This window comes from Suncus etruscus, chromosome 20 (genome assembly GCF_024139225.1).
Source record: "Suncus etruscus isolate mSunEtr1 chromosome 20, mSunEtr1.pri.cur, whole genome shotgun sequence".
In the NCBI taxonomy this organism is placed as follows: Eukaryota; Metazoa; Chordata; class Mammalia; order Eulipotyphla; family Soricidae; genus Suncus; species Suncus etruscus.
The window spans coordinates 11,188,580-11,216,062 of NC_064867.1; the positions used below are offsets into that span (position 1 = coordinate 11,188,580).

The 27,483-nt window shown below is 34.2% G+C and overlaps 1 protein-coding gene and 1 non-coding gene across 4 annotated transcripts in view; one reads left to right on the top strand and one right to left on the bottom strand.

Annotated features, from left to right (window-relative positions):
- The window catches only part of RBMS3 (RNA binding motif single stranded interacting protein 3), an 835,235-nt gene that overhangs the window by 595,757 nt on the left and 211,995 nt on the right, over positions 1-27,483 (bottom strand). The gene's annotated exons all lie outside the window — the stretch shown is intronic.
- Positions 18,420-18,552, top strand: LOC125998423 (small nucleolar RNA SNORA66). Its single transcript, XR_007491993.1, has one exon. It is a non-coding gene; the product is annotated as a small nucleolar RNA SNORA66 (small nucleolar RNA).

Here is a 27,483-nt window from a genome sequence, read left to right on the forward strand (position 1 = left end):
TGATTTTCTGAGTCACAATTTTGAATGAGATTTTTTTAAATATATTTATCTTCTCTTCCATTATTTGTATATAAAAATAAGGATGGATAAATTTTTAATGCTGATTATGTAAACTACCACTTTACTATACAAATCTTTTATTTCTGGAAGCTTTTTGTAGTCTTGGATTTTCTAAATAAAGTTTAAACTAGCTGCAAATAGTGAGAGCTTGACTTCTTACTTTTGTATCTGGATGCTTTTGATAAATATATTTTTTGCCTAATTTCTATGACAAGTATTTCTAGTATAACATTGAATAGAAGTAGTGAAAATGGGTTGATCTAAAGGAAAGTTTTTTAATTTTTCTTCAAAGTGTGTTATATTTGTCAATGGCATTTGGCAAATTGTATTTGTCTAGAATTCAATGGTCCTCAAACTACGGCCCGTGGGCCACATATTGTATTTATTTCCATTTTGTTTCTTCACTTCTAAATAAGATATATGCAGTGCACATAGAAATTTGTTCATAATTTTTGTTTTTACTATAATATGACCCTCCAGCAGTCTGAAGGACAGTGAACTGGCCCCCTGTTTAAAAAGTTTGAGGACCCCTGGTAGATTGATGAAAGTCCCTTCAATTCGCAACATGTTGAGTTTTTATAATGAATGATGTTTACTATCATAAAATTATTTTCTGGCATCTATTGATGTGGTCATATAAGTTTAATTTCCCTGGTTTTTTAAATTATGATTTTAGACATTATGACATGGATGTGTCTTGGGGCATTTTTATTTGTGTCTCTTTAGCTGGTAATCTTTGGCCATCCATGATGTGAATGCATGCACTTTTCAACTCTGGGAATTTTTCAGCATGATGTCTAACTGTTGCTTCTTCAGAGGGTCTTTATTCCTGAATTTTGGGTCTTAATTATTCTGGTTTTCTGGTAAGTTTATACCAAAGTTTTATTGTCATATTGTCTTTATGTGAAGGTTTTTTCAACCATTATTTATTTTAAGTCTTTTTTTCCATTTTTCTGCTATTGTCTAGATTTGTTTTCTTTGAACTCACCTATTCTGTTAATCTGCTAATGAGGCTACCAGTAAGATATTCATGCCATTTAATTTTTATCTTCTGTCATTTCTGTTTGAACATTTCTCATTATTTTTCTCATATACTCTGAATTTTATTGGCTGTCTGTTCCATGATTTCTTTTTGAGTTTCTTGAAAATACTCAAAATTTGCTTCTGAAGTCATCACAAAGATTATATAGGTGATTGATACTAGTTGGCTCTTCAGAACTACTATCTTCATTCATTAAGAAATATGGAGTTCTTTGCTGCTTTCTTATTGTGATTTTTACAGTGTAGTGGTGTTATTTTTATAAGTTGTAGTATTGTACATTAACTGGAATAATTGTACGGCTGCATAGTAAAGCAGAGCATCTGAACTCCGTGGAGTAATCTAGAGTGAAAAAGGCTCTTCCAAGTCACAAAGAGGACCATTTCTTGTCTTTCTGCCTTCTCATCTATGGAATTCTATGTCTGGGTGGATCCCAGCTGTGGTGACTAGAAGTTTCCTCCTCTTGGGCTGGTGCTTCTCCTTCACTTTGGTTGCACTGACTTGGAGTGAAAATGGCACTTCTGAGTCACAAAGAGAACCCTAGTGCAAGTTTGCCTGCATTCCTCAGTTTTTTGATACTGCCTGGTCAAAATTATTCTTAAAATAAATACTTGCTTGCACAATTTCCTCTGAAGTTTTGAGTCAAGTTCTTCAATGCTTAGAAAATGTATCTTTGAGTCATACATGTGAGAAAACAAACTACGATTTTGGGGAAAGATGGCAAATTATTGAAAAGTCTCTGGAAATAAATATCTAAGCACTGGTCCCATATGTCTCCCAATTTAAAAAATTTTAGTCATATCTAATTGATAGCTGTCTATATTTATATTCTATTATAGACAGACAAAAAGGTATACACAGTCCACTTTCCTCAAGGATATAACTTCTTAGGAATATAAATGAAGTCTTTATTTTTTTAGGTTACAATTGTCTCCATGTGGATCATTATAACCTTAATAAATAATGAACAAAACTACAAATATAGTATTTCTGGGTTTCCCTTTTGATATAAATATATATTTTTTTTTCACACACACATACATCCTATCTGTGAATAGTTATATGGAGCTATTATATTATCTTAAAATATAGCCATGCTTCAAATAATATTTTCTTTTTATTGTAATAATGCCCTAGTATCTATTCTATTTCTATATATACTATATTTTGAATGTTATACTGGGTTTTATAAATTTATGTTTCATGCATAATCTTTTAAATATTTTAATTCTAGTTTGTGGACACAAATGTTAAACTAATTTTATAAAGACAGAGTTAATTCTCTATGGCATATATTCTTACTCATAAATAGAAACTGCATTGAAATATATTTGTTGACACACTTGATTATACCCATGTAAGTCTAATTTAAAATAATGACATTTTATATTTTCCAAAGCTGAAGAGAAAATAGAGCTATTATGAACCTACTTTTCATGAATTATGAAGGCATCAATTTGATAGATATTTTCCATAAAGAATTTATTTTTGAATCATTTTTCTGAATCACCCACTGTATATAGTAATTCAAAAAATACAGACATAGCCTGTAAATAGAGTCAACATGGTCAATTAAATCCTAGCCAGATCATTTTTCACTTGTGTTTTACATGATACCAAAGTAAAAAATGTTATCACATTTATTTAATAGATGAAACATTATCCTTTATCATATGTAGTTGTTTGCTTACTTTTACATAGTTTATATATTATTTTATACTAATAGATGTATCTATTATTTTAAAAATCCATGGACTATTCTGCATGTATTGTTTTGATAGATGAGCAGCAGCCAGAATATGTCTATAACAAATGTTTCCAGTCCATTAATATTCTGAAATATTAACAAGCCCAGTCTATAAAAAGTTACCAAATCTCTGTATAGCTATAATAGGCTGAAAAGAATTTCCCAAAATTCATGTTCTGAGGTCCTGTTCCCACTACATCAAAACATAATCATGTATCTCTGTCCAAAGAATAAAAACTTTATGGAGGAAATTATGGTAAAACACTGTTAATGGGAGGTTCTAATTAATTATTATTTGGCTTAGTAAAATAATAGATTAGAATGCATATCAGTGCACATGAAGACATATGAGACAATGACTGTATAGTAAAAGAGAGAAATGTGGGTAGAAATAACTCTACAGATATCTTGATCTTATATATCAAGCCTCAAAAATAATAAGATTAATTTCTTATTTACAGTATTTATTTTGTATTTTTTGTCATTGGCAACCTTAAAAGCAATACATTATTTTATATGAGTCTACCAGCAGTGCTAGAGAACCCAGGAACAACACCCAGCCAGACAACCTTGACAGTATACCTGACAGGTAGATGCTCAAGTCCAGCAGTGCTAAAGACAGCAGATATACCCTGACCAGAAGTACTCCAGAAATACCAAGGACACATCTAGCAGTTCTCATAAGGTCATGAAATGCTAGAGATTGAAGCCAGGCCTCCATTGCCTGGGCTTCTAGTCATGGAGCTGTAAATCAAGCCCCTGCTTAGAACTTTTTCACCTAGGCATATTGGGAAAAGAAATAGAAGTGAGGATTTAAAAAAGATAATAGTCCTCTTCCAAAGTGATTTTGTGACTATTTCCTCCATACCCTATATCATTTCTCTTAGCTCGGTGACCTTCATTTTTAGTGAGCAGTAACAAAGTAAACAAAAAATACAGTATATTCCAGAGAAACTACTAATAATTTAGAATCTAATTCTCGGCATATAGTTTGGCTATTCTTCCTCTTTTCTCAAGAGAGAATAGCAATTTTACATCATGGTGTCATACCAAATAATCTTTATTAATCTATCACAAAAACTCAAATGCCTATCATTACTATAAAATTGGTAGTGAGCACAATATGACAAGATAGCATACTATAGAGAAAAATTTAAATTCTCTAGGTGAAATCGAAAAATATATTGAGTAAGAAGTATTTTGACAATCAAATCTACTTTTCATACTTTTTAGGGATTAGAAATACAATAATAATTTTTTTCTTTTGGGCCACACATGGTGTTGCTTAGGGGTTACACCTGGCTCTGCACTCAGTAATCACTCTTTCAGGCCCACTGGACTTGATGTAATGTTTGAGATCAAACTCGAGTCAGCAGCATGCAAGGCTAACATTCTCCCTGTTGTGCTATTAATCTGGTCCCCAAATCTATGTTTTTGAAGCAAATACATCAGTGCTCTATTTATTGTAGCATTTTTGCTACAAGTAGATGCACCTATTTTACTATTAGGTTTCCTTAACAACCTGACCAACTTTAAGACAATGGTTCTCAAACCTAAATGTTCAGTATAGTGTGTTGATGTGTTGGTTAAAGCAGATGTATTTACCCAACATCAAAAACATTGATTCAGTTAGCTAGATATGGCTGTGGATATTTTGTATTGCTCAGAAAATACCAAATAATGAGGACAATGTTTTGATAGAAAAAAAAATAAAAAATCACTTATGATTTGTTTTGTGCATGTTTCCAGAGGGTAAAGTGATATGAAGGACTACTTTCAAGATTTAAAAGACTATTAGTTTTTGTTCAAATGATATCACATGATAAAATACTAGACACACAATTCATTCCAGATATTTTACTTGAAATTATATTTAATTTTGTTAATCTAATGATAATTTAACATTAAAGAATTATGCTTTATTTTTGTAAGTCTTTGTAAAGAATATCTAAAGAAAATATATTAGCTATGATTTGTAGCTCTCTTCAGTTGTTGCTTCTTGTGGCTAATTAGTTGTTGAAATAAATTAGAGCACTAATATAGTGAGAATAGTGGCATGGTAGGTCACATTTAATAATAGGTTACTATCTTTGAAGGTTCTTTAAACAGAAATAAATACAAACTTCAAACTTATATAAATCCAGTATGTCAATAGTTTATAGAATTAACAACCCTTCATTATAGTTTATATATTTGAGTTATATTACCTATGTAATCTACTATCTTAGTAAAATCTTTTTTAAAAAATGAGAGGGAGTTCCACAATAAAGGAGTTGAAAAATCACATACTATAGGGTTCATTCCATAAGGAATACAGTAGATTTTAATTTGTTCAGAATATTTTATATAGTATTTGTTAATTTATAAAAATAGTGGACTTTTAAAGCAATTCATATAGACTTGAATTTGAGCTCTGCTGCATGTTACTTAAAATTACTCAACCCTTTGTCATATAGGATACCTGCTTTTATAAATGACATAAGTACAACCTCACAACACAGAGATTGGCACGCATCACAAAGAATGAGAACAAGCAGTGTTGGCGGAGTTGTGGAGAGAAAGGAACTCTTATCCACTGCCAGTGGGAATACTGTCTAGTTCAACTTTTATGGAAAGCAATATGGAATTCCTCCAAAACTGTAAATAGAGCTCCCATATGATCTAGCTATACCACTCCTAGGAATATACTCTAGGATCACAAATATACAATACAAAAAAATCCCTTCCTTACACCTATATTCATTACAGCACTATTTACCATAGCAAGACTCTGGAAACAACCCAGATACCCTTCAACAGATGAATGGCTAAAGAAACCATGGTACATATACACAATGGAATATTATGCAGCTGTCAGGAGAGATGAAGTCATGAAATTTTTCTATACATGGATGTACATGGAATCTATTATGCTGACTGAAATAAATCAGAGAGAGAGAGAGAAAAAAACACAGAATGGTCTCACTCATATATGGGTTTTAAGAAAAATGAAAGTCATTCCTGCAATTATAATTTCCAGAGACAAAAGAGAGGAAGACTGGAAGTTACAGCTCACCTCATGAAGCTCACCACAAAAAGTGATGAGTTTAGTTAGAGAAATAACTACATTGTGAACTATCGTAATAATGAGAATGTATGCGAGAAATAGAAAGCCTGTCTAGAATACAGGCAGGGGTTGGGTGGGAAGGAGGGAGATCTGGGACACTGGTGATGGGAATCTTGCACTGGTGATGGATGGTGTTCTTTACATGACTAACAACCAAACACAATCATGTATGTAATTAAGGTGTTTGAATAAAATATAAAAAAAGAAAAATTCAATTAATGGTAATTTATATGAAAAGAAAAGAGACCAGCAAATTTAATGATAAATAGTAATTAAAATATGAAATAATTAATTTAAAAATATATATATATATGACATACAAGTAAAAATATATCTTAAATGCACATGCTTTGTGTCATGTCAAAATGCCATATTACTTTTGTATCCTCAATGTTCCATTATGTAAAACATTAAAATAACTTATTTTCTTTACCATTTGACTATTTGATGGAATAGTCATCAAACCCTCACAAAAGATTGCTGGAAGTACATGGCCTTGCACTCATATGGCTTCCCATTTATTGTAGAAGCCAAGTCAAAGCTTATCTTTCACTTAGTCTCCAAGGAAGGCTTAATTGCTTGCTTAGCTCATTCTTGAGAACAAACTCTTCAATGTTTTCTAAATTTCTCAGACGCTTTTTCTCTAACCTTTATAGTAACCTTGGCTTTAGTTCATTGTTCATTGACACAGGCTTACCCATTCTCTATTTTAATTTTTCCTGGCATCAATCAAAAAAGTCATTATACTTCATCAACAGCAATTGACCCCAGAATTCCTTGGTTCTCATCAATGTCAGCTCATAGTTTATTCATATTAGGGTTGATTGTTAACCATATGGCACCCCTACACCATTGTCTTTAAGAACTCAATTGTGTGTGTATGGGGCCGGCATGGTGGTGCTAAAGGTAATGTGTCTGCCTTGCCAGTGCTAGCCTAGGACGGACCACGGTTTGATTCCCCGGCGTCCCATATGGTCCTCCAAGCTAGGAGTGACTTCTGAGCGCATAGCCAGGAGTAACCCCTGAGCGTTACCGGGTGTGGCCCAAAAACCAAAAATAATAATAATAATAATAAAAAAAAATAACTCAATTGTGTGATGTCAAGATTCAAGCACTTCACTAAGATTATAATTTTGATGTTTCTCTCTCTTTGTTCTTGTTTTGAGGTCATACCCAGAGTTGTTCAGGGCTTACTCCTATGCTATGCTTAGGAATTACTCTTGACAGGCCTGGGGTACCATAGGGAGTACTGCAGTAAAACTGGGGTCAACAGCTTTACCCACAGCAATTCCTCTCTATCCCCTTAATAACTCTTTTTATTAGAGCCAAGGTTATCAAGCCAAAATTCATGGCTCTTCCGTTTAAAATTATCCCACAATAGGGGCTGGAGTGATAGCACAGCAGTAGGGTGTTTGCCTTGCACGTAGCAGATCCAGGATGAACAGTAATTCAAATACCAGCATCCCATATGGTTCCCCAAGCCAGGAGCAATTTCTGAGTGCATAGCCTGGAGTAACCCCTGAGCATCACCTGGTATGGCCCCAAAATACAAAATATATATATAATTACATATTATAATACATATATAATATATATTATATGTTATCTATAATATTATTAATTATATTATATATCCACAATAGAATTTAAAGCAATAGTATAGAGGACATGATGTTTGTCTTGCATGCAATTGGCATGGCTTTAATTTCCTAGACTTTATATGACCACAAATACATTGTGCCCTCAAACTAAGTCAAGACTGATCTTCTTGGCACAGAGCCTGTGTAAACTCCAAATACATTTGATGTAGCCTTAAGAAAAACAAAGAAAAATATAAATAAAATAAAACATCTTATGTACAAAATTTATTTGCCTCAATTGATACTTATTGGGGAGTGGGCCACACCCAGTGACACTAAGGGGTTACTCCTGGATATGCACTCAGAAATCACTCCTGGCTGTCGGGGGACCATATGGGATACCAGGAATCAAACCCAAGTCTGTTCTGGGTCAGCTTAGTACAAAGCAAATGCTCTACCGCTGTGCTATGGCTCCAGAGCTCAATTGATACTTTTATAATATTTCTATTGGTCAGCCATGTCTAAACTCTCAGTGATATCTGTGATTTTTCAATACCCCTCCAAAGTGGTAGACATAGTCACTATTTTACAGACAAGATAGCTTATCTCATCTATAAAGTGAGATTCCTTGAGTAGTTTTACCTAGATCATAAGCAAAAGCAGGATTGAATCTCAAACAGCCAAACTTCAGAGAACATTCTTTGCTAACATTTCAATCTGCTTCCTCTCTGTCTTGATGCAGCTTTCCTTAAAATAAGGCAACTAGGTACAAAGAGAAAGACTCAGTGTCTTTAAATTGTACAATCCCTAGGTTAGTAAATTAATTCCAGTTCAAAGGACTTTATAAAATTTTAGGTTACAAAGATATTGCATCAGATAAGGTATTTCTCTTGCATGCCTTGAACGGGTTTGATTCCAAGCATTGAACGGTCTGATGAACACCATCAAAAGTGTTTCCTGAACACAGAGCCAGCAGTAAACTCAGAGTATCTCCAGGCATGACCTAAAAACAAAATCAAATCAAAGGCTTTTTCTCCCTTACACATGTATCTCACTGGGATCTCTCTCTCTTCTTCTCCCCCCCTCTCTCTTTCTCTCCCCTCTCTCTCTTTATCTCTGTCTCTGTCTGTCTGTCTGTCTGTCTGTGTCTCTCTTTCACACACACACATACACACACATACACACTTTTCTCTTGCCTATTTCCACTCTGGAATTCTTAAGCACATACTTCCCCTTTTTACTCACATCTTTCCAAATTAGTTTCAATAAAAACTGTCTTGCTTAACCAATAAATAAATAAAATGTCTAGAGCATGAATACGACCACATTCTGTGCCACTGAGGTAATAGTCTCCTACTAGGGCAGTAGGGCAGCACATTCCCCCTTTTCTCCTCAAACTTTTGTTCATCCCAGCCACATCTGTTCTTCTTTTCTTATATCTCACCTTTTTCTCTTGTAAAATTTTTCCTGGATATCACTAGGTTTCTCCCTTGGAGTCTCAGACAGACTTCCTGAGTGATTTATCTGCTCATGCAACTTTGCTCCTCCTGTTTTCAATTTATACTTAAATTCGAAATGCAGGCCTCTCTCTAGTAGAACAGAACTTTGACAATTGAATAGTAACTTCTCACATAGCAAACCAGTCATAATAAGTTGAATTACCAGTGAAACATTCCTCTCTGCGGGCCTAGGCTTACACTGATCTAGTTACTGCCTTCTTCCTTACACAAATTTTCCATCATCTCCATTACATGTCCCTTTTTTTCATTCAGATTCTAAACATGGATGTTTCTCAAACCCTTTGACTGGTAGTTATATGGTACTTAATAATGCCAGAAGTGATTTCTGAGAACAAAGCAAAGGGTTAAGACCTGAGCACTACCTGTTGTTGCTCAAAAAGTAGGGGGAATAAAAGGCTGGTACTTCCCAATAATACCATGGAAACATAATTATTTGAATGGCTTCCAGAATCTCTGGTATCCCAAAGTGTGAGTTTTATTTTTCTGTCATCTGAGTTCAGGATTAAGAATCAATTGTTGTTATTATAATTGTTGCTGTTTTTAAGCCACAACTGGAGTCAAGGCTGACTCCTCAATTGCCCAGGGATTACTCTTAGTGGTGCTTCAAGGATTATTATGGGATGCTTGGAACTGAAGGAAGATTGGATGAATGCAAGGCATGTGCCATATACATAGGCATAGCAGCTCCTGCAATGAGTAGGAGATTGAAGTATTGGAAAAATAATTTGAACCCTGTTCAGAGTAGCATAAAAAACCTGAGCATGACTAGATTCAGTCTTGACATTGCTGTGCTAACTCCCTTTTGCACAAATTCAAGTATTCACATTAATAAGTATGTTTGAAGTAGTACTAATACAGAAGTAATAAGGGAATGGACATACTTTTCAGTGTCAGTTTGTGACTTTGGACAAATTTGATTCTAATGCTTCCAAGCTCTCTTTCTATTCTAGCTATTTTTAAAAGTTTAGATTTGGATGTGGAGAGTGCCTGAAAATGCATGTGAAGAAAAAAATTTCACTAATGAGCAAAATCAATAGCACAGCCCCAACTGCACAGACCAGCTCTGCAAACATCACTCTGCTTACTGTTTAACAGCATATGGTTCATACTTTTAGGAGGAATGTTTGAAATCTCTGATGTACAGGTGGACAAAGGTGGCAGTCTTCAGGCTCCAAGGTAGTTGACCTTATGTCAACTATGATCTTTGCAAATTCTTGTCTATATGCACCAGGTATAATAGTAGAGCAGACAGCTAAGAAACATTAGAAAATGAGTCACTCAAAACCCACCTTTAAAGTGGAACTAAAGGATAAAATTCACATTACTGGGAGCAAAAACTAAAAAGCAGCCTAGCGAGCATTCCCCAAATGGAGAATAGAGGGCAGATGATAACAATGTTTGCTGCCAGTCTTTAATTACAGAATAATATACTGAAACTGAGGAAGAATATGTGTCTTGATACTGGGAGATAGAACAGTAGGGAGAGTGTTTGCTTTCATGCACCAGACCCAGGTTAGATTCTTGGGATCCATATGGTCCCCTGAACTTTTGGAGTAATTTCTGAGTGCAGAGACAAAAGCAATCACTGAGATGCCAGAGTGGTGGCGCAGGGCATAAGGCTTGTGCTAGCCAAGGCCAGAGCTCAGTTTTATTTCCCCAGGATCCCATACGTTTCACAAGCCAGGAGCAATTGCATACAATTGGTATGGCTTTAATTTTCTAGACTATATATGACCACAAACACATTGTGCCCTCAAGACTGATCTCTTTGGCACAGAACCAGTGTAAGCTCCAAGTACATTTGATGTAGCCTTAAGAAAAACAAAGAAAAATATAAATAAAATAGCCAGTAGTAACTCCTGAGCCTCACTGGGTGTGGCCAAAAAACAAAACAAAACAAACAAACAAAACAAAAAGCAATCCGAGAATCTCTGGGTGTGACCCCAAAATTAAAAATAAAACAAAAAAGATTATATACTTTCTATCAAATCTAGATGGATCTTCAGTGATTTAATGCAAGTGGCTAATAAAACAGGAAGAAATATAAACAAATTGGAATATATAAATTTAAGAAGTTTCAGTATGACAAGATAAAAATGTAGAGTAAGGCTATAGCTCATTAGTAGAACACTTGCCTGAAAATGTTCCTACCAGGCACACAAAACAATGTAAATTTAACATATATTATCTTTGATTATAATTTTATAGTGAAGAAGTTAACATAATGCTGATATTTAAACTACAAAGCATTTGGTTACAAAGTTCCTACTTTCTTTTTTATTGTACTATTCTTACCATAAATTAAATGAGTCTATCTTTAAACTTAATCCTCTTTTTGGTCCTGGGGCCCAGAATCATTTATAAGATTTTGGGGGGCATAATCATTCTCCTAAAATGCAGAAGAACTAATATTTATTAAAACATTGTAGATGAATATGAAGGTTATTATGCTGAGTTAAATTAGTCAGAGGGAATAGAATAGACACAGAATGGTCACACTCATTTGTGAGATATAAAACATATAGTATGGTATAATAGTATGGTATCAATATCAAAAAACAAGAGATGAGGGCCAGGCAAATGAGTCCATTATATGAAGCTTGTCATACATAGTGGAGTAGTGCACTTAGGGTAGAGAAAGAACCATTGTGATAATGAGAATTGGAAATTAATACTCTGGACAATAACTGATCTTAAAAAATAAATGATATGTATGATGCCTCTTCAGTAGCAATATTGCAAACCACAATGCCTAAAAAGAAAAAAAAAGTAATATATATGTATATAAATAGATAAATAAACAAAGAGAGAGAAGTAATTTATTTGTCACAATGGCAGGCAGTGGGAAAACTGGGGACATAGGAGGTGGTTAAAAATACACTGTTGAAGGATGTTGGATATTGTATGACTGAAACTCAATCTTGAATATCTTTTTAGCTGTTATTTCTTACAGTGATTAAAGAATTTATTAAAAATTAATATATGTAAAACACATACTGTATATGTACTTTTATTGAAGACTTCAGTATGAAGACACTTATCCTTAAAATTGTATTCAAGTTTTTAAAATTGCAGTACATCTAGTACATTTTAGCACCATTGTGATTCTAACATCAACTAAGTATATTTTAAAAAAATAGATTCTCTGCAGAATTTATTAAGTTTACTCTTAGAAGAATTTCTATTGAGTATAGCCTGTGTTTTTAGGACAATATATTAAAGCTGTGCAATCCAGCTCTTTAGATCATACTTCCAACATTTCATAGTACCCAATATGAAAGCCCATAGCTAGGCTCTTCAAAAGCTTTGTTTCACAGTTCCCAATCCCTTTATGAGTTACTTAACTTAATTCTAACTACCTCACAAATTCTTTTTTTTTTTCTTTTGGTTTTTGGGCCACACCCATTTATGTTCAGGGGTTACTCCTGGCTATGTGCTCAGAAATTGCTCCTGGCTTGGGGTGACCATATGGGACGCCCGGGAATCGAACCATGGTCTGTCCTACACTTGCGCTTGCAAGGCAGATACCTTACCTTTAGTGCCACCTCTCCAGCCCCACAGATTCTGTCATTACCCATGTCCTCTTCCAAGTTCAATTTGTTGCCTCCAAACAGCTATTTTCTCTCCAGTTATCATCCAATGGGCCATTAAGGGAACCTCTGAGAAAGTGCTCAGTAATACAGCACTATATTTTTTCATTACTTATTGTACTACACTGTGTTGTATCTTTTACTAACTTAATATTGTAGGTGAGTTATTTAGGAATAGTCTTTGGTCTTCTTTATTTTTTTACCCCAAGACTTGCAAACAGAAATAGCTCAATAAATTTTTGTTGGATGAATGAAAAACCACATTAAAAAACAGCTGTCATCAGGCAAAACAATTAGAATGTAAATAAAGTAAAATATATGTAGGCACATAAATAACTTTCCCTTTGAAATAAAAATAGTGAGTATAGGAGCCAGAGAGGTGGCAGTCGAGGAAAGGTATCTGCCTTGCAAGCGCTAGACTAGGAAAGACTGGTGTTCGATCCCCCATATGGTCCCCAAGCCAGGAGTGATTTCTGAGCACATAGCCAGGACTACCCCTGAGCATCAAACGGGTGTGTCCCCCCAAAAAAGGTGAATATACCCCTACTAATGATGATAATTTTTATATTTTATGTTCAAAATATTCACTTTATTTTACTTAAAATAGAGCAATTATAATATCACTCAAAATGAAATTAGTTAGAGGGAGAAAAAGAGACACAGAATAGTCTCATTTATCTATGGGTTTAAAGAAAAATTAAAGACAAAGACATTGAAATAATTCCCAGTGATTAGGGCCGGAAGGGCCGGCTCAACATATGAAGCTCACCACAAAAAGTGGTGAATGCAATTAGAGAAATAACTACGCTTAGAACTTTAATAACAATGTCAGTGAGTGAGGGATGTAGAAAGACTCTCGAATACAGGCAGGGGTGGGGAAGGAAGGGATAGGGGCATTGATGATGGGAAGGTTGCATGGTGAAGGGGGCCGTTCTTGTTATGACTGAAACCCAACTACAATTGTGTTTGTAATCATGGTGTTTAAATAAAGAACTTGTTTAAACAAAGAATAATATCACTCAAAAGCCAAACTAAGATAATATTTTCAATCTACAAAGACAATCATAGAAAAATAATGTAAAATAGTAAAGTATACATTTCATAAGTGTTGGATCACATTTAAGCTATTAAATGGAGTCAGCTTTTTTCTATTGATAAAATGAGAACCTAGAGTAAAAAGCTAAATGACATTTTTCCCAGGAAGATTTATCTGTAAAAGAACGATAGTCTTGAGCAGTCTGGGATTATTCTGCACTTCATAACATTTAAAAATGCATTTTAGTGATTAAGTAATATCAGAATTCCACCACTTTATTAAATAGCAACATAACTCAAAAAGGAGAAATATACAAAACTATATAACATAAACAAGTCTCCTGACACACATCAGAAAATCAAACTAAAATTTAATTTAAAATAATCTTCCTACATTTAATTTAAAAATATATAAAAGCACCCAAGTGTACAAGAACACACAATAGCTATTTTAATCAACACATCAATCTCTTTTCAATAAGATGATTTGTTTTTGTTTCTGGAGCGTATCTGGTGGTATTCAGGGCTTATTTCTGGCTTTGTGACATGGATCATTCACACATAGGGTATTAGGGAACCATGTATGCTGCCAAGGAGCTAACTGATTTAGCTATGGGCAAGAAACTCACCATGCCCACAGCACTATCACCCTGACCCCTTCCCAATATGTATTGAGGAATACATTGGATGAACCCAAAATATTTGTTCTTGTGGTATTACACTGTTCAAAACATATTTAAATGTTATATCTTAAATAAATAAATTTGTCAGATTTTTTTGTAGATTTATGTTATTTGTACTTATATATAAAGAAAATAAATATGTATTTTAAAATGACACTTAAATATGTGTAACATACATGAAGCAAATGAATTTATGAATTGCTTCATAAATTGAGGAGGAAAATGGAGGGTACCAAGACCAAATAGTATGAACATTGAGTAGAAATAAAAAATAATCAGAATTAAACACCAAATCCAAAGCCAATGACAACAATATCAATACCCAATCTACATCTAGCTAGACACAGAGGGGACTACTCTTTCTAGCAGTCTGGAAGGCAAAGGAGGTGGATATGGGATGCAGGCCTGGAACATGGGTGGAGGGAGGACAACATTGGTGGTGGGAATGTCCCTGATTCAATATCATTATGTACCTAAGATATTACTGTGAAAGATATGTAATCCACTTTGGTCAAAATAAAAATTATTTTAAAATATTTCTGAACTTCATTTAATGCTTTAAATATTTTACTATAACTCAAAAAGAATATACAAAAGTTAAATATTTTTTCTAATCTCTATTCTTATGAGTCCCAAATGAAAGTCTTAAATTCCAACAAAACTTATTAGTCTAGTATTTCCTTCCCATATGCATTAAGATTCACTAAGAATTTTCATCCTTTCTTTGTGTCTCTCAATTTCCTTGTCTAATACCAATTTGACTATGTCCACCTGAGAAAATTCCAACTCTCAATTAAATTAGCATGTCTTCTTCTAGGGTACCAACCTCTGTCACAACCCTAATTCCCCAAACAGTGAATACAAGTTTATTTATAAGAGTTATATAACAATAGAAACAGCTGGTTTCTGCCAGTCATCCTGCCTGCTCCAGAGGTGAGTCGGGATGTACACACATTGATTCCTGCTGGTTTCTGCTGGGAGTCAGAAGGGCGCAGATGCCATCTTGGGCCATGCAGTTTTCAGCTGCCTAAGACTGGATTTCATCAGCATTCCTGCCAGCGATCCTGCCTGCTGCAGAGAGTTCTTGGCTGACTCTGCCCTCCTGTTGTGACTTGGATGACCTTGAGGACTTGAAGGGAACTCTTTGCTTTGCTTGTCTGTCTTTCCTGAATACTTGAAGCTCTCCTCAGAGGCCTAGGAAGCACACCCCCAATATAACTGTCATCTAGAGGCCTCAGAAGAATACTGCACCCAACCCGACTAAGGTTTAGGTTTGAAGGAAGGATACATAGCTTCATGAATAAACAACAGCTGAGAAACTTCACAGATGAAAAACCAGCCTTAAAGAAAAAAGTGAACGGTCTACTTTAAGACAGGAGAGACCAAAAAACACAGCAAACTTATCTACAAAGATGACATTAAATTCCATGACAATCATCTCCCTCAATGTCAATGAACTAAATTCACCAATTAAAAGACACAGAGTGGCAAAATGGAACAAAAAGATGAAACCAACCTTCTGCTGCCTACAAGAAACACACCTGAATAGTCAGAGCAAACATAGACTCAATATTCAAAGGCTGGAGGAAAATCATCCAAACAAAAAAACACCCTTAAAAAAGCTGGGGTGGACATAATAATATCTGATGAAACCAACTTTATACTAAGAAAAGTGGTAAGGGACAAAGATGGACACTTTGTACTAATAAAGGGATATGTGCAACAGGAAGAAATCAGACTTTTAAACATACATATATGCACCCAATAAAAGACAAGCAAATTATCTAACATAATTATTGAAAAATCTCAAAGAAGACATCAATAATAACACAATAATTGTGGGAGACCTCAACACGGCTTGTCAATACTTGATAGGTCAAACAGTCTGAAACACAACAAAAACATACTAGCCCTGAAAAGATAAATAGATAATGGAAGAAAAAGGACTAGTATATATATATATATATATATTATATATATATATATATATATATATATATATATATATATATATATATATATATATATATATATATGACATTCCACCCAAAAAAACCTGGATACACATTCTTCTCCAATGTACATGGGTCATTCTACAGGATAGACCACATGCTGACACATAAAACATACCTTCATAGAATCAAGAGAATAGAAATCTTGCAGGCTACCTTTGCTGACCACAAGGCTCTGAAATTATATGTAGACTACAAAGGGACACAGAAGAAAAACTTTAACAATTGGAAATTAAACAACCTGCTACTGAACAACCAGTGGGTTTGAGATGAAATCAAAGAAAAAATCAAAACTTTCCTGCAAACAAATGATAATGAAGACACAAACTGCTAGAATCTATGGGACACAGCAAAAGTGGTCCTGAGAGGAAAATTTTTAGCTTTGCAAGCACACATCAGGAAGGAAGAAGGGGCATACCTGAATAACTTAATGATGCAGCTCACAAAATTCGAAAATGACCAAATAAAGGAACCAAAAATGAAAACATAAACAAGATTGATAGACCATTGGCAAAATTCATAAAGAAGGAGAGAGAGAAACCTGATAACCCATATTAGAAATGAAAAGGGGGAGATCATGACAGATCTTGCAGAGATCCAAAGGGTAATCAGAAACTACTTTGGAAACTTTATGCTACTAAACATGAGAACCTAGAAGAAATAGATAAATTCCTGGACACTTATAACCTTCCATATCTAAACACCCCCATCACTATGAAGGAAATTGAAACTGTCATCAAACATCTGCCTAAAAAGAAAAGCCCAGGCCCAGATGGATTTACTAATGAAGTCTTTTGAACCTTTCAAGAGGAGCTACCACCAATCCTAGTCAGGCTCTTCCATGAAATTGAAAAAAACAGGAACACTCCTAAACAGCTTTTATGAAGCCAACATCACCTTGATACCAAAACCAGACAGAAATGCTGCCAAAAAAGAAAATTACAGACCAATATTCCTTTTGAATGCAGATTGCAATGATCTTCAACAAAATCCTGGCAAATAGGATCCAATGCATTATCAAGAAGATCATACACTACAACCAAGTAGGTTTCATTAAAGGAATGCAAGGATGGTTTAGCATCTGTAAATCTTCAACATAATACACAATATCAACAACAAGAAAAATAAAACTCACATGATCATATCAATAGATGCAGAGAAAGCATTTGATAAGGTCCAACACCTATTCTTGATCAAAACTCTCAGCAAGATGGGAATGGAAGGAACCTTTCTCAATATAGTTGAAGCCATCTACCACCAGCCAATGTCAAATATTATCCTCAATGAAGAAAAACTAAAAGGCTTTCCTCAAATTCTGGTATAAGACAAGGCTGTCAGCTCTTATCACTCCTCTTCAACATAGTACTGGAAGTTCTTGCTATAGCGATCAGGCAAGAAAAAGATATCAAGGGATACTCTCTTTAGAAAACCCTAAAGACTCTACCAAAAAGCTTCTAGAAACAATAGATTCATAAAGCAATGTGGCAGGTTACAAAATTAACACACAGAAATCAATGGCCTTTTTATATACCAATAATGATAGGGAAGAAATGGACGTAAAGAAGGCAATCCCATTCACATTAATGCCACACAAACTCAAATATCTTGGAGTCAACTTGACCAAAGACGTGAAGGACCTATACAAAGAAAACTATAAAGCCCTGCTCCAAGAAATAGGAAAGGACACACGGAAATGGAAACAAATACCCTGTTAATGGATTGGCAGGGGTGGGTGTTCTTTACTTTAAAAACCTAATCACAATCATATTTGTAATCAAGATGTTTAAATAAAGATATATAAGAAAAAAAGAAAAAATAGAAACAGCTTTTTTTATTCATATCAATTCAGTTATTACACAGGAAACTGTTAAATTTAGAATCTGTTGACGTAGATCAGTAAGTAGTGTACTTGCTTTGCACATGGCTGACTTGTGTTTGGTCCACTGAGCACTAGCAGTGATTCTTGAATGCAGAGTCAGGAGTTTAAACCCTGGGCATAGTAGTGTGGAGACTCTCCCACAGAAACAAAAATATGCTGAATGAGATATACCAAAGTATAGTCTAAATACTTCTTATTGTTGCAGATGTGAGGGAAACCAGGTTTGCTAAAGTAACTGTAGTGATAGAAGTCGATTAACTTCAGATTCTACTGAGGTTGTCTATTCTATCCTAGGACATGTTAAAAAATAAATAAATAAATAAATACTTCTTATATAAGTAGTAAACTTAAAAAAAACTTGAAACTCATTTCCTGTTAAATCTTCAATTTATAAAATTATGAGATAGTGCTTCCTCTTTTGTATGCAAAGCATTGATAACAAGATATATTCATCATCCCTAGGGCCAAAGCTGTAAAAGTGAGGTGCTTGATTGCATGAGGTTGATCTAAGGCTAAATCTTTGACATTCCAACAGGAGTAATCCTTAAGTAAGGAGCCCTCAGCACCAACAAATGTGGTTCAAACACTTAAAAACAAACAAATAAAAAGAAAACTCCATCCACCTAAAACTGGAAATTACCCACATATGTAACAATTATATATTGGGTTTATATATTTGATTTATTAAAATAGATGAATAGCATACATTACAAAAATGACAAGTGATAACAAAATGTGATTGAAGCTCCAATGATAAAATGTATAGTGTATAAAAATATATCGTATTATTTTATTTTATAATAATGTTTTAGTGTGAGTGTAGTGGTCATCCTTGGAAGTATTTAGCAGAAGAATATGGGACGAGTGTTGTAGTGCTAGTTAAGTTTTGTTTTATGAATTGGTTTCTGGTTACTTGGACATGCAAAATTGTAAAAGTATAGATAGAAGCTGAAAACTAACAGTGAATGTTTATATTAAATATTATTTTTATATTAAGACATTTAAAAAAATGAAATCATAGTGACCAGAGCGGTGGCACAGCAGTAGGGTATTTGCCTTGCACACAGTAACCTAGGATGGTCCGAGGTTCAATCCCCTGGTGTCCCATATGGTCCTCCATGCCAGGAGCGATTTCTGAGTGCATAGCCAGGAGTAACCCCTAACTGTCACCAGGTGTGGCCCAAAAAAGCAAAAAAAAAATAGGTGGTAAAACTTTATAATATTTTTTGAAATAGAGTTTTCTCACAAACGTAACAGTATAATAGACTTTCTATCATTAATTGTCTTTAAAAAGCATTGTTAAATTCTTAATTTATTTGAATTTCTATATTTATTGCAGCACTTCTCACAGTAGCTAAAATCTGGAAACAACTGAAGTGTCAAGAATAGAAGAGGAGATAAAATAAATGTAGTATATCAGCACAATGAAATCTATGCAGCTGTTAGAAAAAATAAAGTCATGAAATTTGATTATGTGTGGATAGATATGGATAGGAAAATGGATAGGAAGAAAGGATTATATATATGGATGGATGTGGATATGTTGAGTAAAATAATTCAGAGTGAGAGAATTACATAGAATTACAGTACTCATTTGTGGGCTATTAAATAAAGATAGTATGGCAACACTATTTAAAGGCAAAGGATACAAGGTTTAGGAGGACCAGGTATGGTAGGAACATTGCCACAAATAGCGGGGAGTGTAGTTAGAGCAGAGAGGGACCACTATGAGAATAACAGTTGGAAATGATCACTCTGGACAAGAACTGGCTGCTGAAAGAACATAACATAATTTGTGTGTTATCCCTTTAGTAACAATATTGCAAACTTGTGACTAAAAAAAAAAAGAATAAAAATGTCCGTCAAAGAGGCAGGATTGGGGAAGATGGTAGAAAGGTATAGGGGAGGGAGAAGGGAAATTGGTGGCAAGAAATGTGCAGTGGTGAATGGTGTTATAGATTGTCTGATATTCAATAGGGACAACTATATAACTATGTCATATCTCACAGTGATTCAATGAAGGAATTTATTTCTAATTTAAAAAGCTACAAAAAATGAAAAGAACTTGGGCCTGGAGAGATAGCACAGCAGTGTTTGCCTTGCAAGCAGCCAATCCAGAACCAAAGGTGGTTGGTTCGAATCCCGGTGTCCCATATGGTCCCCCATGCCTGCCAGGAGCGATTTCTGAGCAGACAGCCAGGAGTAACCCTTGAGCACCGCCGGGTGTGGCCCAAATACAAAAAAAAAAAAAAAAAAAAAAAAAAGAAAAGAACTTATTAGAAAACATTTGTCACATGTTCTCTAAAGAAAAATATTACTAAGAAATATACAAATTAGAGGTGTTAACATTGTCAATACTATATTTTCTTTCACTGTGTAAGAAGACTTTTGACAATCGAGAAGGAGGGTAGTTTGGATAAATAATTGATGCCTTAATGATATAAAATTTATTATAAACAAATGGTAATTTTGAGAAGAAAATAATACATACACATTTCCCCACGAATATATTAATTTATCACAAATAGGCCTATTTTACTGCCAATAATAATCCCTTTAAAGTAACATGATTTTTCCCAATTTATTAGCATATTTTTCTTTGCTCTGATGTAAAAATATGTATATTGCACAATAGAAATGCACCTACAAATGAACCATAATATACCCTTCTTCGAAGGTGGATTTTTATTCTATTGTGTACATATTAATTGCTGGTGAAAGTAAAGGAAATTTGTTCAAAAGGCACATGCTTTTCTAAGGAATTTAGTCTGTTCTACTTTCACTATTGTTGAACATACGAAGGAAAAATACATACAACATGGCATAAAATTGAAATTCTGCCAACAAGACCTTCTTTCATATGAGTACTAACTTGCTAATAATTTAACTATGTATTTTTATTAAAGAGGAAATAGATCAAAAGTCAGATTAGAAAAGTATAAAAATGTTAGAAATGATATTATGAATAATCTCACCACACAAAAAACTAATATTATTTACATTCACATCTATTTATACTTACTCTCATGTCCTTGACATGACGATAATATACAAAACTATGCATATGTAATTTTTATATGATTACCACTAATGATTTTTAGGGAATTCTTAGTGGCATTAACTACAACCCATGCAAGTATCAATACAAAATAAAGGCCAGAAATTACTATCATATTTTAGATATTTTTTCTCAATTTTGGTATCTTGACTCACTAGCAGTACTCATGGCTTACTCTAGCTTTACATTTAGGGATTACTCTTCAAAGTCTCAGGGGACATATGAGGGACCAGGGATTGAATCGAATTTGCCTTATGCAAGGCCAAAAATACATATTGTACAATTGCTCAAATATTTTTGAACTATTAGCTCCAAGATAGAATGCGTTTTTCTTGTTTGTTTTGTTTTGAGTCCACACCTGGTGGCGCTGAGGTTATTATTGGCTCTGTGCTCAGAAAATACTCCTGGCAGGCTCAGGGACTATATGGAACGCTGGGATTAAACCCAGGTTAGCTGCATAAAAGAAAAATGCCCTACACTACATTCTTGCTCAGGTCCTGATAGAGAAGTTTAGTAGTGCAAATCAAATAGAAAAAATGCAGGTAGATGAGATTAGTAGCTATCTTTAATACATTATTTTCAATTTACACAGTTAGAAAATAAAAGATATTGCTACAACTAACTACTAACTCATTTTAGTGAACTTATTCCATTTATTTATTAATCATTAATAATATGTTTATTTAAACACTGTGTGTATATCCCTAGGACAGATATAGCTAGATCATATGGGATCTCAATTTCGAGGTTTTTTTTTTGAGGAATCTCCATATTGTTTCCCATTAAGGCAGGACTAGATGGCATTCCCACCAGCAGTGAATAAGAGTAACTTTCTCTCCACATCCCCGCCAGCACTGATTGATCTTGGTCTTTGTGACGTGTGACTGCCTCTGTGGTATGAGAAGGTACCACCTTTTTGTTTTGATTTGCATCTCCCTGATGATTAGTGATGTGGAGCATTTTTTCATGTGCCTTTTGGCATTTGTATTTCTTCTTTGAGGAAGTGTTTCTTCATTTCTTCTCCCCATTTTTGATGGGGTTAGATGTTTTTTCTTGTTAAGTTCTGTTAGTAACTTGTATATTTTGGACATTAGCCCCTTATCTGATGGATATTAGGTGATTGGTTGCCCCATTCTGTGAGTGGCTTTTGTATCCTAGGTACTATTTCCTTTGAGATGCAGAAGCTTCTCGGGTAATATAGTCAGATCTGTTTATCTCTGCTTCTACTTGTTTGGAGAGTGCTGCTTCCTCCTTAAAGATGCCTTTAGCTTCAATGTCATGGAGTATTTTACCTATGTGTTCTTCTATAAATCTTATGATTTTAGGCCTGATATCAAGATCCATTTGGATTTGACCTTTGTGCATGGTGTTAGATGGGAGTCTGAGTTTGCTTTTTTGCAAGTGACTAACCAGTTATGCCAACACTACTTGTTGAAGAAGCTTTCTTTGCTCCATTTTGAATTTCTTGCCCCTTTATAAAAGATTAGTTGATTGTATGCCTGAGGAACATTTTCTGAATACTCAGGTCTATTCCACTGATCTGAAGATATTTCTTTATTCCAATACCATGCTGTTTTTTAAAATAATTTTATTGTGGTCAAAATGAATTACAAATCTTTCACAGTAATATTTAAGGCACAATGATAATGAATGAGGGGCATTCCAGCCACCTGTGTTGTCCTCCCTCCACTAACTATTGCTTTGTAATACAATTTAAAATTGGGAAAAGTAATGCCTCCCATATTCCTTTTCCCAAGGATTGCTTTAGCTATTTGTGAGTGTTTATTTTTCTAAATGAATTTCAGGAGTGTTTGATCCACCTCTTTGAAGAATGTCATGGCTATCTTTAGAGGGATTGCATTGAATCTGTACAATGCGTTGGGGAGTATTGCTATTTTAATGATATTAATCCTGCCAATCCATGAGCAGAGTTTGTGTGTCCATTTCCTTTGGGGTTCAGTCATAAAATGTATACCAGTATAATATTATATATTATTCACATATATTATATATTATACACATATATTACATATTATTAGGTTTTAGCCTATTTGATGTATCTATAGGTAATAGGGCAGTGTTGAGGTCTCCCACTATTATTGTGTTGTTATTTATGTCTTCCTTCAAATTTGTCAATAATTAGTTAAATATTTCACTTGTCCCTCATTGAGTGTGCATATATTTGGGAATGTAATTTCTTCTTCTTGTTCACAACCCTGGATTATTAAGAAATGTCCATCTCTGTCCCTTATAAATATTTTATGTCTAAAGTCTTTGTCATTAGATATTAATATAGCCACCTCAGCCGTTTTTAGGAAGTTGTTTGCTTAGGTGATTGTCTTCCAACCTTGGATTTTGAATCTATGTTTGTTCTGACTATTCAGATGTGTTTATGTAGGGAGTACAACATTTATTTCAGCTTTTTGATTCATTGTGCCACTCTGTGTCTCTTAACAGGTGCACTTAGTCTATTTACTTTTAGAGAGATAATTGTCATGGGACTTAGTGTTATTATATTTATGTAGGAGTTTGGTGTATTCATTGGTCTGTCTTGTGTTAAAGTTTAACTTACATTTGTCTTTTAAGGCTGGTTTTGAATCTGCAGTTTTTGAGCTGTTCTTTATCTGTGAAGCTATGTATTCTTTTTTAAAACCTTAATGTCCTTTATTTGGGTGAAATACCCTTGGTGAAGCAATCCTTTCATTGAGTTTTATCACTATATTCCACCTATTCCTTTGGCCTTGAAGGTTTCTTGAGACACATCCTCTGTAAATTTAAGGATTCTCCTTCAAATGTAGTTAAATTTTTTGATCTTGCAACGTTCAGTATTCTATCCCTATCTGTGGGATTCATCATTGTGACTAGGATGTGTCTTTGGGTGTTTTTCTTTGGATCTCTTTTAACTGGTACTGTTCTAGTGTGCAAGATTTGGTTGCATTCATTCCTTTGCTCTTGACTGTTAATTCTTCATGTATATTTTCTTCCTGGGTTTCTGGGACTTTGTTTATTCTTATGTTGTTTCTGTTGAGTTTATCAGAGACTTGTATTTTTCATCTGTTGACATTCTTTGATGATTTTTTCATTGTCAATCATTTATTTTAAGGCTCTTTTCCAATTTCTTTTGTTGCATAGAGTTGTTATGCATATCATATTCCAGGTTATTGATCCTGTCCTAAGTCACAGTTAGACTGTTAGAGAAGTTTTCTAGTGATATTTACATTTTGCCTACCAAGTTTTTAAGTTCTATTCTTTGGAGTTTTCTCATTTTTACTTTTATGACCTCTTGATTTTTATATATTGTTTGTTTATTTTGAGCCATCTATTTTTAAGTTCGATAAGTATCCTCCATGTTTCTTCTTTAAAGTTCTTATCTGAGAGGTCAAATAGGTCATTGACACTTTTGTGGTCATCAAAGTGGCCATCTTTATTCTCTACTGATGTTGGAGGCCTTTATTGTTTCCTCCTTTTCATGCTTGAAATGTGCCATTTTCTATGTGTTGTGCTAGGGTTCTTGGCTAGGAGAAGTCACTTGCTTCCTGAAGGTTGGGATGGCATCCACATTGACTTTTGCATGTTTGTTAGGGAGCAGGTTCCACCCAGGAGTAGGGTCAGCTCACCTACCTCCATTAACATGAGTTACAAGGGGTCTACTCTTTGGGCAATGTAAATCCTGGCACCTCCAGTGGGTCAGTATATATTACCATTCTTTGTAAGGAATACTTTTTTTGTTTTCAAGTTAATGAACAATGAATTAATAAAACTTGTTTAGCAAATCTATATTTGGGGGGGGGGTGTTGGGTTATACCTGCTGACACTCAGGAATTACTCCTGGCTATTCACTCAGAAATTGCTCCTGGCTCAGGGGACCATATTGGACACCGAGTATTGAACCCAGGTCTGTCCTGAATTGGCTGCATGTGTAATGCAAATGCCCTACCTCCATACTATTGCTCTAGTCCCTTCTTTATCAAATCTAAATTAGGCATGTTTTCAGGCTATATTTGTAAGATAGATATACTGTATATTTTTTAACTATGTATTAGTTTTATTAAGTATATATTTTGATGCTAATTATAGCATGCCTATAATTATTATATTATAATGTGGGCATGATGTTTCTTAGAGATTATATTTTATTAAGTATATATTTTGATGCTAATTATAGCATGCCTATAATTATTATATTATAATGTGGGCATGATGTTCCTTAGAGATTATACCTGGCTCTTCTTGAGATCATTCCTGGTCACAAATGTGGGTGACCACATGTAGAGCCTGACAATGGAACCAGAGTTGTTATAAGTATTTTGTAGTCAAAGTGAAAAAGTTTTCTGATGTTGCCATATGGACCAAGTTAAGAACTAAAGCAAATAGATTCTACAATTCAATTTATTTTATAAACAGCATATCAGCTATTGCACAACTTTGTATACAAGGAATCCCCCAATGCAAGTCTTACCAAGTTACTGGATGCCTAATACTCATGAGCAGTGATTAATTTACTTCACTTAGTTTAAAACTGCAAGATGTTAAGGCATCTAAGAGCAATGACTGTGTAAGACATTGAAGTTTCTGAGGTTAGATATTGGAATTGTGTGCAATTATCAAAAAAAATCCTAATAACCTTCTCTCTCTCTCTGAGATTTTTTTTTGATAATTGCACACAATCCCAATATATAACCTCAGAAACTTCAAATTCCAGCAATACTAATGGGTTATTCCTGGCTCAGTACTCAGAAATGACTCCTGGCCACCTTGGGCAACTATATGAAATGCCAGGAATGGAACATTTGTCATCCATGTGCAAGTTAAATGTTCTACCCACTGTTCTATCACTCTGTCCCTGGAGTGAGATACCTGGGGGAGATACCACTACAAACTTAGAGACACAGTCATCATCTGGTTCACCATTCCATTTTAAAGATTGTAAAATTATGAGTATCAACAATGTAGCATACAGATTCCTGTAGGTCTCTAAACGTTGTATCTAAAACAATGAAAGCAGCAAAAGAAACTCTGTACATGGGTTTTTCATGCTTTCATACCTTACTTTGCATAGTTCCATGCATAGAACATTACAGACATGACCTTAAACTTTGTAAAAACATGCTACCTGAAGGCCTCCCCAGACCTCTCCAGACCTCTTGCATTATAATCTACATTTTAACAAGCTCTCCAAGGATTTCAGATGCACATCAATGTCAGAAAACTCTCTTATGACAAATGCACATACAGAAGTCAAGGAGTTCTATGCATTTTTGTTGAACAAGTATAGATAAAATTAACTCTAAGTAAAAAGTTGTAATGACTTGAAAGTTACTTTCATATAAGTGAAACATTACCTTTGCCAAAGCTAACTGAAGGGTAGATGTGAATTTATGGCAACTTTTATTTTCTTCTCTTTTTGCAAGCTTTTGTACAGATTTCAGTAGATAAGTTTTCATCATCTATAGCTAATGCATGCAGATGTTTCATGGATTTCTAAATTTGAGTGAAAGGCACTTTGGTCTCATCAGGGGAATTGTTTAAAATATTCAAGGAAATGAAAATCTTGGTCTAGCGAATGTGAGAACTCTTCAGAAATTTAATTATATGTTTTACTTGGCCTAAGATGTCCCTATAGCCTTTGGTCAAACAATTTTAGAGTAATCTAGTGGAAATGGGATATGTGTTATCAGCCCAAATCAATGCCACTCTTGTATAAATAAAGATACAGAGCCAAATTACAGTGGCACCTTTCATTAGTATTAGTGAATACAATGGTAATAAAAAAATCAAGCACACATTCATAATATGCAGTTAAAATTATAGTGTAATTATTACCTTAATCCTAGATTAAGAAAAAATAAGGTCAACAATGTCTATATATAAACAGTGCTTAATTTGTTTACTATATTGGAGTTCTATGCACGATTTGCCTTATACCTGACAAACTGTTCAGTTTCCTGCTTTATTTAATAGTCTTACTGCTAAATTATGGCTAGAATTTACCAACATGCCTGTACACTATGATATTAATCTCCAAAGTATTCAATCACTTAACAATAGCTTAATTATTCTAGAAAAGTCTGTCTGTTCATTGTTTGTTCATGTTTTCAAATGATCCTAAAGAACAATTTTATTTCAAAAGAATGTAAAAACTGTACAAAGGTATGTTTTTTTTAAGTCTATGTA